This window comes from Oncorhynchus keta, chromosome 19 (genome assembly GCF_023373465.1).
Source record: "Oncorhynchus keta strain PuntledgeMale-10-30-2019 chromosome 19, Oket_V2, whole genome shotgun sequence".
NCBI classification, from domain to species: Eukaryota; Metazoa; Chordata; class Actinopteri; order Salmoniformes; family Salmonidae; genus Oncorhynchus; species Oncorhynchus keta.
The window spans coordinates 78,681,544-78,689,043 of NC_068439.1; the positions used below are offsets into that span (position 1 = coordinate 78,681,544).

A 7,500-nucleotide genomic window follows, 5' to 3' on the forward strand; every position below is an offset into this window, starting at 1 on the left:
TTTCGGGAAAAAACGGACAGAATATAGATTCACAATTCCGTATGTTGTTCAGATTGCCCAAATATTACATAATGTACATTTTTGTCTTTCCAAAACATGTTTGGTGACATCTCTCAATGCCACAACTGATGAGAGTGAGCTGTCCATGGTGATGAAAAATGCTACCTTTAAGAGGTAAACTTCTGTCAAACATGCATGTTAAAAATATATATATATATATATACTTAAACCTATATGAAAACACGAATAGGCTATTGACTGACTAGGCTGCAGTCATAAGCATTGATATTCTACATCAACACATCTGAATGAGGAGAGGATGTGCCAATATCAAGCACGTTTCCATTTCACGGATTTTTGTTCACTGAAACGCAGTGTAATTTTTCCTAAAAATATATGAGATTTAGCCTCGCGACATACCTTCAAGGATGTTCTTATTGAGCCCACTGACAGTATTTTAGGCTACACCACGAACATCTCGCTCTCGTGAAGTGGTAAATCAGCTGTTTGGTCTATCAGTCTGGCGCAGTAGTCTATTTGAAATAAAATAGAAAACACGTTCATCTGTCTCTCTCTGTCCAATTGATTTAAAACATGTAAAAATGATCTCCATGTGCGTCACCGTCAACCCGCCGCAGTCTGTCGGTCCGTATTTTCGGTAGACTTGCTGTGCTGTTGGGGGACGGATATTTCTCCTCCAGATCAGGCAGCACACCAGAGGCAAAAGCCCCTCCCCTTCGTGGCAAGATCATAGCCTCTATCTATAGTGTCATTTGTTAATGACTAATAAAGAACGAGAGTGCGCGAAATGGTTGATATATATTTATATATATATATATATATATAGGCCGCCTAAATAAACTCAATCAGCTTTAAAACAATGGATACCACTATGCATTTCAACGTATTAATCGCAGCATACAGCTACAGTTGCCTAGGCAGTTCTTTCCCTAATCGTTGTACTGAAATGTTGCATGTCACTGTGGACTACAAGGAACTCCAGAGGCCAAAAGGTATTGCCATATCTCCCGATATAACATGCAGATGAGAAATTCCTCTTTAAAATAGTTTCAAGGTTCTTAGTCGTACTTACAGGATACACATGGTATATACATACACACACCATGCAAATGTTTACTTGCATAATTTATTGTATTCCACGATTTTCTTTACGCATTTAAGTGTACATTATGGTGACCATACGTCCCCGTTTTTGGTGGCCTGTCCCCGGCTGGAGCTGTCCCCGGAAATGTCCCCGTGTTTAACTGTGCGTTAAAAAACAGACCGCAAAGTTAAATATTTTACTTGGCAAGAAAGACCGGGCAGCAGAGCCTACCGGTTGACGTCTCAATCGCGTTGTGCTTGTTTTGTGAAGCAAGGAGAGTGTATAAGAGTGAGGTGGAAAGGTGAAGAGAAGGACAGTTAGACGAGTGAAGAAAAGAGGAGGAGAAAGATTGGGGGAGAAGAACAAGTTAACTTCTTCGAGATAGGGGGCGCTCTTTTAATTTTGGATAAAAAACGTTCCCATTTTAAACAAGATATTTTGTCACGAAAAGATGCTCGACTATGCATGTAATTGACAGCTTTGGAAAGAAAAAACTCTGACGTTTCCAAAACTGCAAAGATATTATCTGAGTGCCCCAGAACTAATGCTACAGGAAATGGTCCAGATGTTGAATGCCCTGTGTTCCAATGTCTCCTTATATGGCTGTGAAAGCGCCACGAATGAGCCTGCCCTTTCTATCGTTTCTCCAAGTTGTCTGCAGCATTGTGACGTATTTGTAGGCATATCATTGAAAGATTGGCCATAAGAGACTACATTTACCAGGTGTCCGCCCGGTGTCCTTTGTTGAAATTGCTGCGTAATCTCCAAGCTGCTCGCATTCATCCATGTGATTGAGACAGAGAGGAGACTTCCAGGAACGATATATCATGAAGAGATATGTGAAAAACACTTTGAGGATTGATTCTAAACAACGTTTACCATGTTTCAGTCGATATTATGGAGTTAATGTGGAAGAAAGTTTGGCGTTTTGATGAATGAATTTTCGTTTGTTTTTGGTAGCCAAACATGACGCAGAAAACGGACCGATTTCTCCTGCACAAATAATCTTTCAGGAAAAACTGAACATTTGCTATCTAACAGAGTCTCCTCATTGAAAACATCAGAAGTTCTTCAAAGGTAAATTATTTTATTTGAATGGTTTTCTGTTTTTTGTGAAAATGTTGCCTGCTGAATGCTAACGCTAAATGCTATGCTAACTATCAATGCTGTTACACAAATGCTTGTTTTGCTATGGTTGAGAAGCATATTTTTGAAAAGCTGAGATGACAGTGTTGTTAACAAAAGGCTAAGCTTGAGAGCTAGCATATTTATTTCATTTCATTTGCGATTTTCATGAATAGTTAACGTTGCGTTATGCTAATGGGCTCGAGGCTGTAGTCACGATCCCGTATCCGGGATGGCTCGACGCAAGAAGTTAAGAGAGTAAGAAGAGTGACACACAGAGAGTGAAGAACAGACAGAGGAAATGCACTTTTTAAAACATGATGAGAGAATTTCCATTTATACGCTCAGAATGGTTCACTGCACCCTTTCTAATTCCTCTCTTTCAATTGGCTGCCGGAGAAGAACGGCAGTGGTAGAACATCAGCAGACGAAAAAGCACAAAGCCTCTCTGATTGGCCGTGTTGGTTTGCCCTCTGTCACCACATTCTCCAAGAAGGTAGACACTTCCCAAGAAGAATATGGTTTAGCTGTGCAGGAGGGTGTCTTTGCATACCACACTATGTGACACAATCATAGTTACAGATCTATGGACTGCACAGCACAACTGACACGGAAGCTTTATGTATACATGTGCTAGGACAAAATGTGATGCCATAGTGAGTAACGTGGCAACTACTTTGGTAACACAGGACCTAGACCAGGTTGAATTTGTGTCCCTGTCCATTGATGTGTCCAATCATGGACATGTAAAGCTGCTGCCAGTAGTCGTCAGATATCGTAAGATATATGGGTGCAACACATCTGTGGAAACAAAACTGCCTGATTTTGTTGAATTGAATGGAGAAACAGCAGAGGAAATTGCAGCTCAGGTCCTGGTGGTCATTCGAAAATGTAACCTGGAAAACATTCTCTGCCGACAACAAATACCAACCTTGGAGGACTGAATAGGCTGGGGAGGGTCAATGTCCATACCAACCTTGGAGGACTGAATAGGCTGGGGAGGGTCAATGTCCATACCAACCTTGGAGGACTGAATAGGCTGGGAGGGTCAATGTCCATACCAACCTTGGAGGACTGAATAGGCTGGGGAGGGTCAATGTCCATACCAACCTTGGAGGACTGAATAGGCTGGGAGGGTCAATGTCCATACCAACCTTGGAGGACTGAATAGGCTGGGGGGGGTCAATGTCCATACCAAAGTTAAAAATGCTCTGCCGGGGGAGGTGATTGGCTGAGGTTGTCCTGCCCACATCATTCATAACACGGCCAGAACAGCTTTGGATATGATGTTGAGTACCTGCTCACAAAGATATTTGGATATGTTCATATTTTCACCGTCAGACTGAAGGGCTTTTGTGAGTTTGTTGGCCAGAAGAACCATAACATTTTAGGAATGTCCATGCTCCCTGCTCTAGAAAGAGTGCTGAAAATGTGCCATTGAAATTCTTTTTTATGTCTGAAGATAAATGCCCTGTTGTCCTGTGAACAATGTTTGAAGATCCTACTGACTGAGCTTTGGATGGAAACCTGCCCGTTTCAGACACAATCAAGATGCTTGGAAGCCAGGACCGCTGTGCTGTGGAGTCCGCTGCAATTCTGAGAAACGTTGAGGCAAAATTCACTGCAAGACGTGATGAAAACTTCATTCCAGTTTTGGTCAGAGGACTTCTGAGAGAGCTGGAGGACAATGGAGTCATGTCTAAAGACAGCTTTCTCAAAACATCCCGATCGTTTCACTACGGCTGTGAACTACTTGCAAGCTTTGGAGAAAGCACACAGATAATCTAAAATATTTACATGGTCTCCTTTTAAAAAGGCAACCACTGCATGAAGAGATGAAGGCAGCAGCCACACTGCAGGAAAATGCCCCAATTCCATCAATGAGGATGTATTGTGTAAGAGTTCCTAAAGGGGGGATCCAAGAATGGAAAACATCTGAGACTGAATGGAGTACTGTACCACACACTAGCTCATCAGCAGTTCTATACTATTGTCCTCAATTTTGCTCATGTTCTCTTCTGTTCTTATTCTACCCAGACGACCAGGACCACTGAATGGCTGTTCAGATCAGTTCTACCCAGACGACCAGGACCACTGAATGGCTGTTCAGATCAGTTCTACCCAGACGACCAGGACCACTGAATGGCTGTTCAGATCAGTTCTACCCAGACGACCAGGACCACTGAATGGCTGTTCAGATCAGTTCTACCAGACTACCAGGACCACTGAATGGCTGTTCAGATCAGTTCTACCCAGACCACTGAATGGCTGTTCAGATCAGTTCTACCCAGGACCAGGACCACTGAATGGCTGTTCAGATCAGTTGGCTGTTCACCCAGACGACCAGGACCACTGAATGGCTGTTCAGATCAGACCAGACTGAATGGCTGTTCAGATCAGTTCAGATCAGTTCTACCCAGACGACCAGGACCACTGAATGGCTGTTCAGATCAGTTCTACCCAAACGACCAGACCACTGAATGGCTGTTCAGATCAGTTCTACCCAGACGACCAGGACCACTGAATGGCTGTTCAGATCAGTTCTACAGGACCAGGACCACTGAATGGCTGTTCAGATCAGTTCTACCCAGACCAGGACCAGGACCACTGAATGGCTGTTCAGATCAGTTCTACCCAGACTGTTCACCAGGACCACTGAATGGCTGTTCAGATCAGTTCTACCCAGACTACCAGGACCACTGAATGGCTGTTCAGATCAGTTCTACCCAGACGACCAGGACCACTGAATGGCTGTTCAGACCCAAACGACCAGGACCACTGAATGGCTGTTCAGATCAGTTCTACCCAGACTGAATGGCTGTTCCAGACCCAAACGACCAGGACCACTGACTGTTCAGGACCACTGAATGGCTGTTCAGATCAGTTCTACCCAGACGACCAGGACCACTGAATGGCTGTTCAGATCAGTTCTACCCAGACGACCAGGACCACTGAATGGCTGTTCTGTTCTACCCAGACGACCAGGACCACTGAATGGCTGTTCAGATCAGTTCTACCCAGACGACCAGGACCACTCTTCTACCCAGACAGTTCTACCAGGACCACTGAATGGCTGTTCAGAATGTCAGTTCTACCCAGACGACCAGGACCACTGAATGGCTGTTCAGATCAGTTCTCAGTTCTACCCAGACCACTGAATGGCTGTTCAGATCAGTTCCCCAGACTGAAATGGCTGTTCAGATCAGTTCTACCCAGACTACCAGGACCACTGAATGGCTGTTCTGTTCAGATCAGTTCTGTTCAGACAGTTCTACCAGACCAGGACCACTGAATGGCTGTTCAGATCAGTTCTACCCAGACGACCAGGACCACTGAATGGCTGTTCAGATCAGTTCTACCCAGACGACCAGGACCACTGAATGGCTGTTCAGATCAGTTCTACCCAAACGACCAGGACCACTGAATGGCTGTTCAGATCAGTTCTACCCAGACGACCAGGACCACTGAATGGCTGTTCAGATCAGTTCTACCCAGACGACCAGGACCACTGAATGGCTGTTCAGATCAGTTCTACCCAGACTCCAGGACCACTGAATGGCTGTTCAGATCAGTTCTACCCAAACGACCAGGACCACTGAATGGCTGTTCAGATCAGTTCTACCCAAACGACCAGGACCACTGAATGGCTGTTCAGATCAGTTCTACCCAGACGACCAGGACCACTGAATGTCTGTTCAGATCAGTTCTGTCTTGTCTGTAGTGTTTCTGTAGTATAGTTGTTTTCTCTATCACAGTGGGCCTGTTAGACTAAATACATGAAACCGGAATTGTCCTCCATTTTTTATTTAATAGATAACAACATTGGATATTTTAATGATATATTGACCTCCGACCTGGAAATATCCCCGGTTTTCATTGCAGAAATCGGGTCACCTTAGTGTACATTAGACTACAAGAATTCCAATTTGTTTTGGCTAACGTTTACTAGGGTACCTAGGTCACTAACGTTAGCTAGGCTAAGGGTTAAGGGTAAAGCTGCTGTTCCCAGTCCACCTGGCTGTGCTGCTGCTCCAGTTTCAACTGCTCTGTCTTATTATTATTCAACCATGCTGGTCATTTATGAACATTTGAACATCTTGGCCATGTTCTGTTATAATCTCCACCCGACACAGCCAGAAGAGGACTGGCCACCCCACATAGCCTGGTTCCTCTCTAGGTTTCATCCTAGGTTTTGGACTTTCTAGGGAGTTTTTCCTAGCCACCGTGCGAAATCAATAACTGGATATCACAGCACCGGGTAAGTAGGCTACAACGTATTTGTAGCACCTACTGTCTTTATTTGTGATTAAAATTCACTGTATACAAAATCGTGTACTGAACACGGAATTTCCAATAATTTCCAATGAGCAATTATTTATTTTTTTAACCTTTATTTAACCAGGCAAGTCAGTTAAGAACAAAATCTTATTTTCAATGACAGCCTCGGAACAGTGGGTTAACTGTCTGTTCAGGGGCAGAAGACAGATTTGTACCTTGTCATCTTGCAACCTTCCGGTTATTAGTCCAACGCTCTAACCACTAGGCTACCCAACGGTAAAATAAATGTCAATAATCTGTGATACTTGGGTGGTTTAAATTGTGGAGCTGGTTAACTCAATTCTTTACCGGGAACACATAAATAGTAAACATTGGGACTGGCCCTGCAACCCTGTCTTACATACAACCTTATAATATTATCTGTGGTCCTTCTGTAGCTCAGTTGGTAGAGCATGGCACTTGTAACGCCAGGGTAGTGGGTTCGATTCCCGGGACCACCCATACGTAGAATGTATGCACACATGACTGTAAGTTGCTTTGGATAAAAGCGTCTGCTAAATGGCATATTATTTTTATTTATTTATTATTATATTTTACCATTTTGCATAGAGACAAAGATAATTTCAATCCAGGTATAATTTATGTATTTATTGTCAACTAATCATCTGCTTATCGCCTTCTTCCTCTGTGGAAGTAGGTCTATGTACAGTATATATATATATATATATATATATATATTATATATATAATATATATATATATATATATATATATATATATATATATGTATATATATATATGTGTGTATCATTATATAAACACACAGTATATAAGCAACACACTTTTGCTACATTACACCGATATAGTTCCTCACGTGAGGCTGAATCACTGACAATGTGCTGCTGTGTGTACCTGGTTATGTGTCTCTCCTCACCTGGTTATGTGTCTCTCCTCACCTGGTTATGTGTCTCTCCTCACCTGGTTATGTGTCT

General features: G+C 43.1%; 1 protein-coding gene across 1 annotated transcript in view; it reads right to left on the reverse strand.

Annotated features, from left to right (window-relative positions):
* The window catches only part of LOC118376246 (G-protein coupled receptor 176), a 25,258-nt gene extending 24,596 nt beyond the window's left edge, over positions 1 to 662 (reverse strand). Inside the window, exon 1 of the mRNA XM_035762940.2 lies at positions 1 to 662. This exon is cut by the window's left edge and continues 495 nt beyond it. The gene's annotated coding sequence lies outside the window, so the exon portion shown is untranslated.
* Positions 663 to 7,500: the final 6,838 nt, after the last annotated feature.